General features: G+C 46.3%; 1 long non-coding RNA gene across 1 annotated transcript in view; it reads left to right on the forward strand.

Annotated features, from left to right (window-relative positions):
- Window positions 1–18,538, forward strand: part of LOC112546581 (uncharacterized) — a 186,780-nt gene that overhangs the window by 52,787 nt on the left and 115,455 nt on the right. The window contains exon 3 of the long non-coding RNA XR_016349540.1: window positions 6,243–6,354. This is a non-coding gene — a long non-coding RNA (uncharacterized LOC112546581). The remainder of the gene's footprint in view (window positions 1–6,242; window positions 6,355–18,538) is intronic.

Here is an 18,538-nt window from a genome sequence, read left to right on the forward strand (position 1 = left end):
TACACCTGCACCAGCAGCAGACACACTCTGGGTCCTGTTGGCATCCCCCCCCCACAGTCTGGCACCTGAGGCGGTCGCCTCAGTTCGCCTCATGGTAAGGCCAGCCCTGCTGAGGGGTCTCAGAGCCTGAGAGTCAAGCAGCACCATCTGCACTTACCTGGTTAACGAGCCGCCGGGGCAGCATTTAAACCTGCCAGCATGGCCATGGCACAAGCGTGGAGAATGCCCTCCCTGCTCTCTAGATCAGCCTCCTCCAGGAGCCCCGTGCACCGCAGCCTGGTTCACAGGGGCGCTTTTCAGCACTCGGAGCAGGGGGCAATGGTTCGTGCCCCAGAGCCAGAAAATGACAGTGCAGTAAAGCGCCAATGTAGCCTTAGTCTAGGCAGCAAAAGAGCGGCCCTGCCGTGGGGCTTAGTGAATAAAACCAGGAGGAGGTTGGCGATCCTGCATGGCATGGAGGGGAGCTATCCAAAACAGGGGGTCTCAATCCTAGGTAGTTTATTAGTGATGGGTGAATTGTTAAATTCATGGCGTGTGTGTTGAGGTTGGATGGACCTGCGAGGTTGGCGCGCCTAACCAAAGGCAGCTGAGCAAAACACACCCAGCCTTACGCGTCTGCAGCACAGGGTGAGGGGAGAAAGGCTGCGGAAGAGACACGGTGGCTGAGGAAAGAGATTCTGTGGGTGGAAGAAACTGGCTTCACTGAGCTGCTCTTCAGCTCTGGGAAAGGTCACCAGAGCGGCACAGCTAAATATAAGGGGAGGCGGATTGTTATGCCAAAGGGCTTAACGCAGGTGGCACGAAATCACTTCAGATGAAGTGAGCAATTAGCGCTTCCGCAGTCATAGGACCAAGGGTCCATAGGTTGCCGGTGGAGCCCTAATGATCCATACTAACATGGTGTCTGCTAGCATCGTGATTTTTAGTGTCCAGTGATTGAATTTCCCAAGCTTGTCTTTGGAAGGTGATGGGCAGGTTTCCTATGTGGACAAGGACTGCTAGGAAATGGTTTGGGACTTGAAATCCTACTTCTGCTACTGATCCACTGAGTCACCCCAAGCGAGTCATTTTGCTTTTCCGTGCCTCAGTTTCCTCGGATGTGAAATTGGGCTAAAACTGGTCACACGGGCCATATGAAGCAAAATTAACTAATCTCTCAAGAACTATGATGCTTGGGGGAATCCATTCCTCTTTCAGTCCCTCATGAGACGGTTAACATTTTGAGCATGGGGGTAAAAATATGTGAATGTTTGAAAAATTATTTTACACCAACTGTAGACTGTTAAGAGCCTACTTGGGGTTTTTTGGTTTTTTGTTTTTTCCCCCATTTGCTTTCAGGTTATTTACTCAGTGTTCATTTGTTTGCTTTGCTCTGTTTCTACTCTCTGCATCTGCTCATTTGTTTAAGTAACATTTTCTTCGTTTTCCGCTTCTGTTTCCTCTCATTATAGTGTAGCATCTGCTTAGCAATTTAAAAAAAAATCAATTGACAATATAATCCTAATCCTATATTGAGGAGGAAAGTTTCTGAGAGTTTGGCTGCAGAACTTTAGTGTTTGCATAATGTATTCATTGTTGTTTATTCAGGAGTGGGTCTGATGCAGTCTCCACAGCCCAAAATCTCCCTATGAAGCAATGTGGGCCCTTCATATACATTTTAAAAGAGAAGACGATAGACTCAAAGGGGAAGGGGAATCAACCTATGCATCAGCCTTTCTCCACATCATTCAACCCCCAGTCCTGGGAGCAATGCCAGTTAAAAATCTCCACGGCTCTTTCCCACTAGCCAGAAATCCACAAAGGGAAGACCTTCTGCCAACAATTCCCCCTCACGCTGATGGGGTAAAATTCAGCCCTGTGCAGGGCAAGGTCTGTGCATGGCACTGAGCGTAAATGGGAAGAGGTTTTGTGGGATGTTAGCAGCACATTGTTCTGCCTGGACCCTGTGAGGTTCAGAGCATTGGGCCTCAATATCCCCCTCAAAGGTGGAGCTTCTGTGGGATTTGGGAATGGTCCAATCTGAAGAGGAGGATTTTGACCCAGCGCTTTCAGTCACCTCAGCCAGCCCAAATCGTGATTCTGTGGCACAGCTGAGCTAAAGTAGTGGAAGCTTTCTGGGCCTCGCACCCCTGGTACCTCACCGTTGCCCTCTAACAACTCCCTGCTGCTGCTCTTGATCCCTGCTACCCAAAAGAGAGAGCCTCGCTTGCTGTCCTCCCCTCACACTATCCCCCCACCTTTGACACCGATCACTTCACCCTTCCCCAGAGCCTGGAGGACCCACGGCTCTCCAGGACGAGGTGGGGCTGAGCCCCTGACAAAGGAAGGAAAGGGAACGCCAGGCATTTGTCTCTGCCTCTGAATATGCAGGACAGACACATTTTCCTCCCTTTCCCGCCACTCTGACTGGAACAGGCCACCCATCCCGCTTCTACCATGGGGTGGCGGGAGGCACCTGGTCCTTTCCCTCTGCCTCCCCTCTAGGGCCACTCTGGCCCCTGCTTAGTTGAGCCCAAACAGTTACAGCTCTCATGAATTGCTCAGGGGACATTTACAGGAAAAGGTTTTGCTGGCGAAAGAGAAAAAGGAAGATTGAGGGAGAGGAGATGGGGAGCACGTGAGGGGGGCCAGCAAGGCCCAACGCCCTCCCACTGGCTAGCCAGTCTGGGCTAGAACCGCTCTCAGCCGGAAGCAGGTCAAATGAGATTTCCGAGGCTGGCTGGGGTGATGGCGCTGAGCGGCCGTAAACAGCTCTGTCACATCCATCGCCAAGGGCTCGGGCACCCCCCACAACCAGCCTCGCTGGCTCCCTGGGAGGATCTCATCATCATTCTGCTGCTAATTCTCCTCCACCCCCATATGGCATTTAAGAAAGCATCCCCCACATCAACACCCAATCCCAGCTCCGTGTGCCTCTGTCTCGCTCTCTCTCCTCGCTTGCCGGCTTCGGCCCTGTCCCCTTATCTGTTGAATTCTGCCCTGGCAGCTTTCCCGGCCTTCTGACAGCGTCTCTCATTAGTGCTCCTTTAGCACATGGATCCTGAGTCGTTATTTTAAAAGCCTCTCCTTTTTGCGGCCTTCAGTTATTCTGCCCTGCCGGCATACGGACTCGGGTCAGGCTTTGCGTGAAGATTTGGGTTGTAATGGGGGAATGCAGGGCTGATAGTTCTCAAGTCTGTAAGATGCCCTGAGCATCTTGGGGTTATAGTTTGGGGGTTCTCAGCCTTTTTCTTTCTAAGACTACCTCCCCCCGCCACAGCAAGTCTCACCGGGGGGCAGTAGGCACAGCTCACCTTCGCAGCTGCACAGCTTGTGCACAAAGTGCTTGTCAGGGTAGAGGATCCCTAATTCGGGCCTGATGATGTTGGGAGGCCATATTGAGTGAGCCCCGGTGCCCACACCTCCAGGCCTGGTGAGCATGCACTGCCTCGAGGGGTGCAAGTTAGGATGGGCTCAGAAGTCCAGGGAAGAGTGGTGGGCAGGCTGCCAGAGGGTTGAAGGCCAGAACATTCCTGGCTTAGGGTAAATAATGAAGGGTCCATGTTCCTCAGACAGAGAAGGAAGGGACCAGAAGCCAGGGTGCATGAACCACCAGGTGGCTGGTCCCCCATGTGCCCTATTACAGGGCTTCATAGGGCAACTCAGACCCCAAAGGGTGCTGGGTGCCATCTTGTTCCTTGACTGCCCTTTTTTTGCATGATCTTGGCTCTCTTGGAAGTGTATCACTAGCATTGTCCAGCCAATTATGTGCCCATTAGATTGTCCTGTACAGGTTGAACTTCTCTAGTCTGGCATTCCTGGGCTCTTAGAGGACATTTAGGGGTGAATTAGAGCTAAATGACAGCACAGAACCCTGAGAGCCAGGACTGGGGACTATAAACAAACTTTATGGGATCATGGGAAATTTGGCCATACCCATGCTAAGTGGAAATCTGACTGACTAAAATCATTCTGGATCACGGAGGTTGCCAGACCAGAGTGTTCTGCACTAGAGAGGTTCCACCTGTGCTATTCTGCAGCCTGTGTGTAAGATGCCACTCCTATGCTAGAAAGTGTGTTCAGTCATACCTCTGCTCTGCTCCAACAATCTTGTGAGAGAGAGATAATCCAAGCTCCCTCGTGGGATGAACCTCTGCTTCATGAATAAAAGACGCATCTGTACTTATTCTATGCTGTTTATTTAAACATTCTTCCTCTATTGGCTTCTCTTCTTCTCCTCTCGCCCAAATAAAGCCGGAATTAGGTTCTTCAACGTTAGATAATACTTCCGACATCAAAGTGCTGTTTCTCTAATTAGCTGAAAAATTCAAAACAAAATGAGTGGGGGTGGGTGGAGGGTTTTTCATTCTGCCATAAGGATATGATATTATTCACAACATCACTTAATTAAATACTAGAAGTGAGCTCTCATGGAAATGAGGACCCTTTGGAAATGAATCATTCTTTCCTTAAACAATCCTTCCCTGTGTTCAAATATTGGCAAGAGAAATGTAGCTTTGTCTCAGTGATCTAGCATTCAATTGATTTTTTTCCATTTAATTCAATATTTAAAGCATGAACTTTTGATAAAAAAAAAAGGGAATTAATTCACTGGACAATTTAGAATGCATAATTGTGTGGTATGTTACCAAAGTAAAACCCCAACCTCCACAAGTCCTTGTAATGCATATCTACTCCCCAAGCCATCTCCTTCATCAAACCAAGTTGGGAGGTGCTTTTTCACATGACAGCATCAAGGGGGGATTTTCAAAAGCATTTAGTGTATGTCAAGTTTTGCTCCCACTTAAAATCAATGACAAACTTTCACCAACTTCAGACTTGTTTAGCATTGGTCTAACTTTGCTCCCTTTGAATCTTCTATGGTCAGTCAATAAGCAGCCACTTTGTATTTTACTGACAAACAGTACAAAGATATGGATATGGGAAGACGGAGTTCAATAACATCCTCGCTTTCGTTCTTTTATGCAGCATATTAGAGTCAACCTTAAACCCATTTCAAGGCAAAGAGGAGACTCTGATATAGATCTGAGCAAATAATGGATTTTTCAGAAAAATCAGGGGGGAAAATCCATTTGGGTTCAACTAAGCTGAATGTTTTTCCTTGCCAAAATGAAAAACCAAGGAGGGATGAGACTCACTTGGCATTTGAATGAAATAAATTTGACAAAGCGATTTGTTTTGTTTTTCATTTTGTTTGGGTAGGGGTATTGGGCGGTGGGAGTTCTATTTGTAACATTTGCTCAGTTTTGACGGTCTAAATAAAAAAGCTGAGATGTTTCATGTAGGCCAGGGCTGGCAAACCCACAGCTCACGAGCCGCATGCGGCAGCTCTTCCCCCTTAAATTGCAGCTCGCAAAGCCTCCCCCGTGGCTCATGAAGCCACCTCTGCACCCCTAAAAATGGTTCCCTGTGCTCACCATCTGGCACAGCAAAGCAAAAATGTCTACCCCTGATGTAGACATTTTCAGTATAAAACTGGTCAAGGGTGGGAACAAATCACATTTTTCCTCCCAGGCAAAAATGTTTGCCAGATTCAACCCAAAATCCCAAATAATTATGGTGACCTCTAAAACGTGTTTATCGGTAAATTTACTCTTCATCAAAACAAATTCACTCAACTCTCCTCCTGCTGATTTCAACAGGAAGTAGATCAGGCCCATATACACCTGATTGCAAAGGAAGATGTACACAGGAAAACAGAAGCATTTAGAAGGAAGGGGAAAGTGAGGGAGTAGGGGAGTAAGCGAGATGAACTAATGTGAGTGTGGTGCATATTGACGATGGCCTATAGCATGCAGAACCTCATATATCTGGTGGCCAGTTGGACCTACTTTCTGAAGACATGTCTCTGGATTCGGCAGGGCTTACTGAAAACTCAGTTTCACGCAGCCAGAATACAATTTTTTCCATGGTGAAAACAAGGGAAAGGAGAGTCATGGAAAGAAAATCACTCAGTGGATGCTGAGTTTTGATCACCCATTGCCTGTAATTCCGTCTCTTAATTATCACTAAATAAAAGCTGTTTTGCTTTCTCTCTCAGTACACAAAACACTTGCAGGTTCTTTGCCGTACCATCTGTGCTATACTGCTAAATTCAGATATTAAATAGGTTTGCTATTTTTGATCATTCCCTTAGGAAACGACCAATCATGGCGTTGTTTTATTTATTTTAAAAAAATGAAAGTTTGCAACCAACATTTGGTCTTTTTCATCCATCTTATTATTTATTATTTGAATTGCAGCTGGGACAAGGAACGCCGGCCAGAGACTCGGAGCCCACGCCGCAAGGTGCTGCATGAGCAGAGAACAAATAACGGCAATACCTTATAGAGAGCAGAGCATTTTACGAAGCAGGTCAGTTTCATTATTCCCATTTACAGGAGATGATTAGCCCTCATTCACACAGCAGGACTCTGCCTGAGCAGAGAATAAACTCAGAACTCCTCAAACCCAGCCTAGTGCTCTTCCACTGAGCCACACTAGAGAATTTTGCCCTGCTGCTACGACAAACTGATTAGAAATAAATGTGGATGCAGCTGAACATGAGCACAAGGGAAGGAGTAGTGCATATTGGACAGCGTGATAGTTACCAGTTAGACAGGTGCGATCTAAAAACCTGATAGTGAGATACACGACCACATGCCTTTCAAGTGTCTAAAAGGGTGTTACAAGGAAGAAAATTGTTTTCCTTGGCTTCTAAGGATAGCAAGGGAGGTTTAGGTTGGACATTAGGAAAAACTTCCTACATGTCAGGTTGGTGAAACACTGGAATAAAATTGCCTGGGGAGGTTGTGGAATCTCCATCACTGGAGATATTGAAGAGCAAGTTGGACAGACACCTGTCCAGGATGATCTAAGTGGTGCTTGGTCCTGCCGTGAGGGCAGGGGACTGGACTTGATGACGTCTTGCGGACCCTTCCAGTTCTACGATTCTATGCGTAATTTTAAGCACACAAGTTGCATGGAGACTATTCATGTCGCAGGCTTGACACCTTCAGCCAGGTCTACCCTAGGGGATAAGTTTGAATTAAGATACGCTACTCCAGCTACGTTAATTACATAGCTGGAGTGGAAGTATCTTAAATTGCATTTTGGCACCATCCACACAGCGGGAGATCGAGGGGAACACACACTCCCTTCGACTTCCCTGACTCTTCGTAGGAGCAGGAATACCCGCATTGATGGGTGCGCCCTCTCAGTTCCAATTAGCTTGTATTCACTAGACCCGCTCATTCGAACCCCAGAAGATTGACTGTAGTAGCTTTGATCTTCTCTAGTGCAGACCTGGCCTCGCTGAGTTGGCAGGAAGGTGATTTTGAACAGCTGTTGGGCACATCATTGCTATTTGTGCCTTTGACAATCAACTCTCAAACACTCAGTACACTTGCCCTTTCTTCCGCCCTCCCCTACTTTGGCAAACCACATTAGATTAGTAGGCCCTGCCCAGACCAGTTCAGTAGTAACTGTAACTGACTGCCAGCACCTTGTTCCATTGGCCACATGGAATGAGTTCTTCCTCTTGGTCTAGATCCTGTCACTCATAATTGGGAGTCTCCTTTGGGAATCCACAAGGAGTAGAACCCCAGATTGCTAAGTGCCTGGGAAGGAAACACAGAGCAGAACCAGTCCGGCTGCCTCCTCTCAGTTTGCCTGCCTCCTGCTCCTGGCGCCAGTCGGTGCTGGAAGGACAAAGGGAAATTGCCAGCAGGACCCCAGGAAATTCTCCCAATGTGTAGCCATTTGTGGTCCAGAACTTGTAGCTCCCACTGCACGAGCTCGCTGGACTTTTGGTTCTGTGTAAAGCCCTTGGATCCTTGGATGAAAGGTAAAACCCAACTGCAAACTATTTGTCTCAGTCTAAAAGAATTCTAAGTCTCCTATCCCTGGGTAACCCCATCCAAGGGCTTGTCTACACTAGGACATTATTTCAAAATATCTAAATTTGACTTAACTCCCAATTTTACAAAATCAAAATAGCCTGTCCCCATGTGTTCCCCCTGTGTTAGGCACTATGGGGAAGCCTTGAAATTAGTCTGAGACAGGCTCCGTTAATGTAGACGTGCTACCTTGACTTAGAGCCCCAGGAAACGCTGGGGAGAAATTAGTTGGAATGACTCTGAGGAGTGGTTATTTTGAAATAGCAGCACTGGAGCATCCACACTGCTGCTATTTCAAAATAATTATTTTGGAATTAGCATTATTCCCTGAGGAAAGCAGAAGTGCAGATTTTTAGATAAGCAGCCCGTTATTTCGAAATAACAGGCTTGAAAGTGCGGACGCTCCACCTATTATTTCAAAATAAGAGGGGGGGGTATTTAAAAATACAGCTCTAGTGTAGACCGAGGCTAAGTTGTTAACAATAACTCTTACTGCCTAATTTGTTTCCATAATGATCCAAACACCCTCCCACAAAACCGGAGATGGGTTAAGCGTCAGATTCCCTCATAGTACATGTATCTCTCCCCCATTTAATGAATAACAAAATCTTCTGGCTTTCCTGTTTTGAGAATTCACAAGGAGGTAGGGGAGAGGGAGACGAGGAACTGGATAAGCACCGTGGTTAGCACGTGAAAACCACACTTGCAGTCAGCGAGCCGGGAAATGCAGAAATGCCCTATGTAGACTAAACAAGCTGTAGCAACCTTCTCGGCTTTATCAAATATTCATGGGGAATGGACTTGTGGGAATGCACAGCTAATACTAATGGACCCCTCTGAACCATCTCTGGTTCCCTGGCATTCTCCAGTCCCCATGTGCACTCGTATCTCCGCATTACACTCACCGATGCCTCTTAGCAACTAGCGTGGGTTATAGCAATGCAAGGGTTGCTGGCAGAACGCAGCCTTCTGTTCCTCACGAGGTGAACCAAGGCAACAGATTAATTGCTCGATGGGATGTTGTTGGATCTGTGCTTTGTGACTGAGGGCAGTCAGAGTCGGCGAGTGATTCTGTGGATGAATCAGAAGGAAATCAGTTTAGACTCATAACTGGAATCAAGCTGAAGATGGCGGCCCCGGGCACACCACCCAGCTCGCCCACTCCTAAGACCGGCTCTGTTACTGGCCTTTGACAAGAAAACACACATCACCATGGCAAGCTCACATTCAACTCTAGCAAGAGGTGAATCTTCCAAAGCAACAGCCCGCAACTTCCATGCCATCCTCAAGCAATTTCAGACCAAGAACTTAGCTCAGAGACGATTTACACACCTCGACTCAGGATTCACCGGAGGAATGAGAAATTGCTCTCTGTCACCCTCGCTGAGATGATGCCTTTTCCGTCCGACCGTGCTCTACGGGAGAGCAATGCAGGAACACCAAGTGGGAATCAGAGGGTTTATCTCAGTGGGATTACTTGGTGATGTTGCGAGTCTTGGCAAGCTTCGGCTGGAGTCTCTTCAAACTTGCAATACTTCCGAGCCATCACAGCAGCTTGATTTCAGTGTTCTTTGCCTCTTTTTAACAGCCTTTCTTTCTCTGAGGGTATGTCTACACTACCAGCCTAGTTTGAACTAGGGTGGTTAATGTAGGCAACCGAAGTTGCAAATGAAGCCCGGGATTTGAATTTCCTGGGCTTCATTTGCATCTTGCCGGGCGCCGCCATTTTTAAATCCCCGCTAGTTCGGACTCCGTGCCCGTGGCTACACGTGGCACGAAGTAGGTAGTTCAGATTAGGTTTCCTATTCCGAACTACCGGTACACCTCATTCCACGAGAAGTAACGGTAGTTCGGAATAGGAAGCCTAATCTGAACTACCTACTCCGTGCCGCGTGTAGCCACGGGCACGGAGCCCGAACTAGCGGGGATTTAAAAATCGTGGCACCCGGCAAGATGCAAATGAAGCCCGGAAAATTCAAATCCCGGGCTTCATTTGCAACTTCGGTTGCCTACATTAACCACTCTAGTTTGAACTAGGCTGGTAGTGTAGACATACCCTTACATAGTTAAAATATAGGCCCTCCTCCGGCACTCAACAGGGGAGTTCGCCAGACCAGGGGAGGTCAGGCCTCTGGGCTCTCCGGAGCTCCCGTTCTGGACCCCAGCCCTAGCTAGCATGCTACCTCGGCCTGCTTGTTGGGGCTCCGCTGCTCCCGGCGGCTGACTGGGACTCCATTGCTTAGGCTCCGGCTGCCAGGGCTATGGCTGCCAGCCCTGTTCTATCTGGCAGGGCATCCTGTCCCAAGGCCACTGACCTGCGGGCTGCCAGCCACCACACCGGCTCCCCTCCCAGCTGCTAGCAATCTCTCTGGCTGGGGATCTCTGGTCCAGAGGCGCTCTGGTGTGGCAACATCCACAGAGCTGCCGGACCTGAGCACCCCAGACTAGAGAGGTTCAACCTGGACCTAGATTTAGTAAATGGGGAGGTGAACAGGAGAGAAGCAGAAAAAAGATAAAGCTTCGAAATAACCACAGAGCACATACAAAATGTGCCTGGCCTTCTAACAGGTTTTCAAACCAGTTAAAAACCATCCCAAATTGGAGAGAAAACAGCTTAGAGAAATTACAGACATTTTTAGAAACTCAACATTAAAACACAAAAAACAAAACCTATGATTCGGTTTTGGCCCAATACCATTTTCTTCGGGGCTCTCGGGCCTGATCCAAAGCCCACTGAAATCAACACGCGCTTTTCCCATTGGTTTCAATAGTCTTTGGATCGGGCTCTTTCATGAGTGAAATTCATTCCTCAAATACCAAATGGCATCCTCAGAGGCTGGCTGGCAGTAAATTGGGGTAAGACTGATATCCCCACCCGACTGATTGCGCCTAATAAACAACACAGCAGAAAGTTTGTGCTGCTTGAATCTTGGAGTCTTTCCAATGATTTAATCAGATCTTCAATATTAAAGAGAATGTCTCCTTCTGGACAGACTCCTGTGGTGCCCGGCAGCTCCACAGATGCCTCTCTGATGTGGTTAGCCAGCTTCAGTAACTGTTCTCTTTCTCTGCAGCAAGAAGTGCTGGTTAACCCATCCATGTCCTCCGATTTCATGCTTGTCATGCACTAATTGATCTTCTCCCCTTCCGAGGCAGTAATGATTGAACACCCCCAAACAGAGTTAAGGGACATTGCCAGATGAAAAGTCTCAGAGGGGTAGCTGTATTAATCTGCAAAAACAATGAGGAGTCTTGTGGTACCTTGGAGACTAACAGATTTATTAGGGCATAAGCTTTCGTGGGTAAGTAAAACACACTTCTTATGTTGAATTGGCATAGAAATTACAGAGGCAAGGATCTATCTATCTATCTATCTATCTATTGATGAACAACAGAAGAAAGAAGTTACTTGTCAAGTGTAGGACCAGTGTTAGTAATTTCTTTCTTTTATTCAGATACATGGATCAATAGATAGATAATACGGTATGTGGGGATGGATGGATGGATAGATGGATACTTCTATAATTTCCACTCCAGTTCATTGGATCATCGGATGCAGTGGGTTTTACCCACGAGAGCTGATGCCCTAACAAATCTGTTAGTCTCTAAGGTGCCGCAGACTCCTTGTTTTTATTACTAAATGAGTGGAGTGAAATTACATGATAAACTGCCTGGCTTGTGCACCTTTAACTACCTCATCTGAATTCAGTCCCTTAATTTGGTTCATGTGGGACTATTTCTAATATTTCAAACCTCTGAGCGGGGGCAGCCGACATTAAGAAAGGAAAGCCGGCAACAATACACCAGATCCACACTACGTTCTTCCCTCTCAAAATGTGGCATTTCCACCTCCAAAGTCATGTGAGCATGTTTCTTGCTGAAAACAAAGACCAGCGCCTTGGCACTAAGCAGGAGAGCTGTATTCATTTCACAGGCTGAATTGCGCTTCGCACGATTCCACTGGAGTCAGAGCAGAACTCAGCCCTTCAATGACAATGGTTTAAAATGGGGAGGAGACAAAAGGGGGGGGGTGGAAGAGGCAGGTGAGCCAGGAGGTGCTAGAGACAGATAAAATCAAAGGGGGAAAAATGTGCTGCACAAGTCCAGCTCCCCACTCATATGCCCAGGACACAGTGACTCTATTTAGGATGCTTGTTGACTCTGTTATCCCCCAAACTGAAGATCGTGTGCACGTGCATGCTTCTTCTCTGTTGCAGGAAAGGTTTGCCCTAGCTCCAATCCCCTCTGAAGAAGCCCATGACTCTCTGTGACTCCATTTGTGGGGGGTCCATACCCAAGGATCATGAGGCAAACCGGGTCACCAATAGATATTCAGGCCTGCCAGTAAAGGCCTGTATAAGAGCAACATCGTAAGCCAAACCAGTAAGGAGGGTACATTCCAAACCAGCCATTGACACTTAGGTTGGCTGCTTTCTGTCTGGCAGGGACCGGCTCCCCCTCTCTCTGTTGCTTTATCTGTCTGGTTCTTTGATTGTCTCTGTCTCCTGTCTGTCTAATTTTGCTGGGTGTAAACCAATTACGGTGGTGGGAGATCATTGGCTAGATAATCATGCTACAATATGTTACGATTGGTTAGTTAATCGATCTTTCTACTGAAAGTTAAGGGAACCCTGAAAACACGAGTCAGAAAGAGGGGAATCAGCTTCAGTGGTTTTATTGAGCATGCTCAGTCCAACCCAAGTAAAACGATCGGGAATGGGGGGGTCACATGACCCCACTTGTCCCCCACCCCGTGTGTTGTCTCCTGCTGATATATAAGAACCTGTGTTGCCTCCTTAGGTGTGGGCGATGCTATTCTTAGTTATGATGCAGCATTTATAGTGTGTCATGATGGATGGAAATGGCTGGTCTGTCCGGCCCTGGAACACAATGCTTTAATGTCTTACCCCTGTCTTGTGGCAACAATGGGTTCAGAGTACTGTTCTGTGTACCATCTAGCCTCTGGAAGCGTTCGGTGCCTTGGTTTTGATTCAAGCCACCCTTCCCTGCGCTTTGGTAGTCTTTGTTCAATGTCACAGCAAGAACAGATAGCTGATTTCCTCTCTACATATTTAATCTCTCTCAGAAGATTCAGTGACGGTAATATTGACTATAATTCTCCTACGTCTTGAGTCAACAGTGGTTCCAAAATATATATGTATGATTTACTTTCCCTCCAGGGAGCAGTCATCTGTAAGAAGGCACAGTACAGACATTCTGCGGTGGGCAAGAAAAAACAGTAGCAATTAATACAGTCTTTTGAAAGGAATCTTGATAGCTGTAGAAATGTCTTGACGATGGGAATGTAATCACGTCACAGCATTGTGAAAGATGCCACGCTGTTCAAGATAGTAAACAAGACGAGGACTAGACATTTTGATGGTAAACTCTTTGGAGCAGAGAGCACATTTTGTTCTGTGTTTTGTGCAGTACCTAGCATGACAGAGACCTGGTCTATGCTTTTAGGGCGCATGGGATGATGAATAATAGATTTGAGCAGATGCTTGCTGGTTATGTTCAGCATGTTAAAAAGCAGAAAGTTGTTTCTGTCAAACTCTGTGGGGAAAAAAGCCGTTTTTCCAATTTTTTCAAAATCTTTCTTGGGATTCTCCAGGAGGAGACTGGAGAAACTGTTGATGGGTTGCTCTAGAGTTTTGAAAACTGTTCAGGTTTTACTTTTTTTCAATAAAAAAGGCAACACGTCTAAGCAAGGCATGTTTTCTGTGATAAATTCTCTTAGAAAAAGGTTATTTTAAATTTTTTTTTAAATCCCTAATTCCTAAGGAATAGTTGTGACCAGCTGTAGAAATGATTCTGCCTATGGCCACAGAATGATCTAAAGCAGGTTACTCAACATGCAGCCTGCAGGCCACCCGTTTGTTTGAGGCTCATGCTGCAGTTTGGATTTACACGGGGCTCAACACACGGCCCATGGCCGCGAGCCAAACCAAAAAATTAGTCAATAGAATGCTCTTTGGTTGATCTGCATTTTAGTAGTTCAATTCTTGGCCTGTCATTGCTCATTAAAAGTGCTGTCATAGGGGTAGAAATCGGATAACTATTGCATTTTGTTAGCATCAGCTCTGACTTAAATGGGCCTGTGTGTTGTGTAGTCTTGCCTTCGTCTTTGTATTCTTGCCCATCAGTGGGAAAGCTGTTTGCATGTGTATTGCAACCGCACTTAAGTTATGGCACTGTAAACCTCCTTGCAGGAGGCATAAGGGATCTGTTGAAAGAGGCTTTCTTTCTCTACAGATCCCCCTCTAGACTGCCACCTTTTGCCAGCAAAGGGCTGAGATGGCAAAACGCGGTGGCCATTTTTATGCAAATTAGACACAGGATATTTAAATCCCTGCCTCATTTGCAATGTCGACCTGCCTAATAAGCATCCCTCTGCCGACAGAGGGATGCAGTGTAGACATACCCTTTGTCTTTGCCTCACTTAGCCAAGCCAGGTGGCGAAGGGCCATGAAATCCTGTATCCACTGTTTGATCTTCCATCTGGGTCTGGTGTGGCCTTTCTTCTCTCGATACCCTCTCCACCCCATCAGTTTTATCTCTCTCCCTACAACCCACCTGCCACAGTTGCTAACCAGGTCTGAGGCGAGTGAGTAAGCTACATTCTTTCAAAGGCTTCAGGAAGTTAGACTCATAGACTTTAAGGTCAGAAGGGACCATTATGATCATCTAGTCTGACCCCCTGCACAGTGCAGGCCACAGAATCTCACCCACCCCCTTCTAGAATAATCCTCTCACCTATGTCTCAGATATTGAAGCCTTCAAATACTTTGAAGACCCCAAGATGCAGAGAATCCTCCAGCTGTGATCTGTACCCCATGCTACAGAGGAAGGCGAAAAACCTCCAGGGTTATTTTCTCCCTCAATCAAGGGATGAGGTAAGAGAGAGATGGTAGCAGGGAAACAATGGATAGGGCTAGGTTGTCCTTTCCTGATGCTCTCTACCAGTTACTATGCAGGTGGGAGAGGGTTAAAGGTGAAGTTACTCAGTGATTTCAGGAGTCCATTAACCTCTGTTTGCCCATCTGTAAAACTGGTATTATAGCCCTCACACACCTCACTAGGGGCTGGAGGAGTTAATTAACGAAGGTCTTGTCAAGTCCTTCAAGAGCCCAGATGTAAGATATAAACCAATTATACCGTATAAGCAAAGCATTAGTCATTATTGTTATGGTTAGACTATTGCAGCTTTACAGATATTTCCAGAGGTCATGCCCAGGCACAACAGAAATCTGCAGCTGCGAAAAGTCTGCAAATTCTGAGAAATTAGGGTCTCCCCAGGGATTTCCTGTTTTCTACAGCCTCTAAGCTTTCACTTAAGAAAATACTTTCTGGCTGTGAAGATAACTATCGTAATGTAAACGGCTGACTTTCTGAGTCTGCAGGGAGGCTGAAATAATCACACCATGAGAGAAGAAAAACCTCCCCTCCACCCCAGAGTGGCCTGCAAGATTTTCGGTCCTAATTATGAACATTTAAGGGGCAACTTTCTTAACCTTTTGAGTACCAACCACTGTACCTGAAGATCCAGTACTACATGGGTTAGCATGATTGGCTCCAAATCCTCAGATTAAAGGATGGCCCTTTACAATTCTCCCCATACAACCGGGCTAAGAAAATAGCACTTGGGTTAGGGTGATGGATGAGGAGTTTGCTTCAATTTTGAAAAACAGAATAAAATGGAGGATTACTGGGATGCCAGCTTTAAAAAGAACCACACACACACAATGTTCTTTTCCTCCCTGAGCCAAAGCCAATCAACGTGATTGGGAGTCTTTCCTACAAACGCAGGGGGCTTTGAGTGGAGCCAATAGGAATGTTTGTATAAGTTTCTCTCAAACTTGTCAGCTGCTAAGGTGATTCACTTGTCTAAGCCAATGGATATTTTTCAATTATCCTGCTTATCCCATCTGGCAGTACCTAGTATTAAATCGGAAATAAAGGCAAATAGCATAGAAAATGAGAAAGCATCATCTCTGCTTTAGGACTGATTTGGAGGGAAGAGGTTGGACATCCCTGCAGAGGTCTTTTGCCCTTAGTTTAACTCCTTGAGCACATTTCCCAAATCATAAGTAAATCAAAGTACAAGTAAAACCATAATAATATTTGTTCATTAAGAGCTACATTCAACGGTGTAATTGAAACTCCTAGCAAGATGAGTTAGGGCATGGCTAGACTACATCCCTCTTTTGAAAATGGAATGTAAATTAGACAGATCGAACTTGCAAATGAAGCCAGGATTTGAATTTCCCGTGCTTCATTTGCATAATGGCGGCCACATGTTTTTTCGAAAAAGGGCTTTTTGAAAGTGAAACTGCCGTGTAGATGCAGTTCTTTTGAAAAGAAAAACCCCTTTGTCAAAAGATCCTGTACTCATTTTTTGAGGATCATGTCTCATTTTTTGAGGCGCACAGGATCTTTCGAAAAAGGGCTTTTCCCCCCAAAAAGAACCACGTCTAGACAGCAGTTTCACTTTTTGACCTAAGAACATCAGAACGGCCAGACCAAAGGTCCATCCAGCCCAGTATCCTGTCTGCCAACAGTGTCCAATACCAGATGCCCCAGAGGGAGGGAACACAACAGGAAACCCTCATGTGATCCCTGCGCTGTCACCCACCTCCAGACAAACAGAGGCTAGGGACACCATTCCGACCCATCCTGACTAATAGATTCATGGAGGTTAGGTTCCTCAATGGCTATCTAGATTTTTTTTGAATCCTGTTAAAGTCCTAATTTTCACCACATCATCTGGCAAGGAGTTCCACAGGTTGACTGTGCATGGAGTGAAGAAAAACTTCCTTTTGTTTGTTTTAAACCTGCTGCCTATTCATTTCATTTGGTGACCCCTAGTTCTTGGTGACTTGCCCAAACTTCCACAAGAAATCTATGGAATTCAACCTGTGACGGCTGAATTCCAGTCTAGCCCTCAGACTACTCACCAAGTGAACCCCTACTAGGAGTACTGCATACAAAATATCCATCTTTCCTGGGCAGTAGGAACACATGCAGCGCAGCAGTGACCTCTGAGTAATTCACCGCCTCTGCTGCTTGTAGTCACTCCCGCTTCTCTTCCTGCATCTCCAGGGTGGGTGTTAAAGGGTGTGTCTAGACTACTGAGTTTAGTCGACAAAAGTGGACTTTTGTCGACAAAACTATACCTGCGTCTACACTACCGCTGAGTTCTGTCGACATAACGTCGACAGAACTCAGCAGTTTTGTCGACACTGGTAAACCTCATTTTACGAGGCATAACGCCTTTTGTCGACAGAGTTCTGTCGACAGAAGGTGTTATTTCCTGTAGGGTTGCGTCTAGACTACAGGGTTTTGTCGACAAAGCAGCTTGCTTTGTCGACAGAACTGAATGTGTCTAGACGCTCTATGTCGACAGAAGTTTTGTCGACAGTATCTGTCGACAAAACTTCTGTCGACAAAACCCTGTAGTCTAGACGTACCCAAAGTGTTTCTTGCTTTGAAGGGCCGTGCATTTCACATTCCTTCCTAAGCCTTTCACGGTGTCATGTACTTGGGTAGATCCAAACCTGATTCTGAGATAGCTCTGGCCCATCTGGTTTTCTGCCAGTAATTCGTCAGAGCTTGGCCCTTGTGGGATCACGCTAGCATCTACTCTGAGCTCCTGGACCTCACAAGCCAGCCATTCTCCCCAGCCTCCTCACTCTAAACCCAACCACTGGAATGAGACCCAAGTATCACAGCCCATAGGAGTCTAGACTTCTTATGTGTGACAGGCAGAGAATAGGCGAAACCACAGTGACCCAGTGTCTGAGGTTCCACGAATTATTTCACTGCCTAGATGTGGTTTCGTAAGACATTGTGATTAAAATATGCACTTGCCTTATGTTGGGTTGGCGGCATAGACTGTTAGTACTATCCTGAAAAATTACCACTGAAAGTTTCTCTCCGGGCATATTTGAAGAGGAGAAAACTTGGTAACAACTTTGGAGTTCTGCGGTACAGCCTTTTGTATCATCTCCCTTTTCCTTGCATTGATCTTCCAAGTCTCAGTTCCAACTCCAAAGAGCCAGGTCACAGTCTGCAAACCAGCAGCAACCTCAGATTGTGATGGACATCAGTAGTCTTTGGTGGAAAATATATTCTCAGGGAAGGCGGGGAAAGGTTCCTTTCATCACAAGTGATCCTTGAAGTTACCTAGTAAATCAAAGCTCTTCTGCACATCAGTCTCTCTCGCTGCTGGCTTCTCTATGCGAATAAACTGATTCCTGTTAATTTGTTATCTCCAGGGGCTCTTAAAAAAGTCTTCCATTGGCATCCATCTCCTTCTAGCTGTTATTTTAAGAGAGTCATTTCAAAATGGTTGATGGTGTCTTTCGAGGTTCTCTGACATATCGTCTTTTAATGGGGCAATGCAGGGAGAAGGGGGCCGGAGGACCTCTAAGCCCAGCTGGAGATCTAAAAGAAAGAACAACTGAAAACAGCGAGTAAAGGGGGAAACGTTGGTTCATTTCATTCCAAGCTGCTCCTTTTCTAATGAGCAATCATCCATTGCTAGGGGCTGGCCTACATGCTCTTATTTTCTTGGACAGTCTAGGAGAAGATGAAGATTCCTAAGCCACAGGGATGAATGCAGAGTCAAAGTCTTTGCGGGAAAAGTTGTTTCCCAAATG

The sequence above is a fragment of the Pelodiscus sinensis genome, chromosome 4 (genome assembly GCF_052426305.1).
Source record: "Pelodiscus sinensis isolate ZL-2025 chromosome 4, ASM5242630v1, whole genome shotgun sequence".
In the NCBI taxonomy this organism is placed as follows: Eukaryota; Metazoa; Chordata; order Testudines; family Trionychidae; genus Pelodiscus; species Pelodiscus sinensis.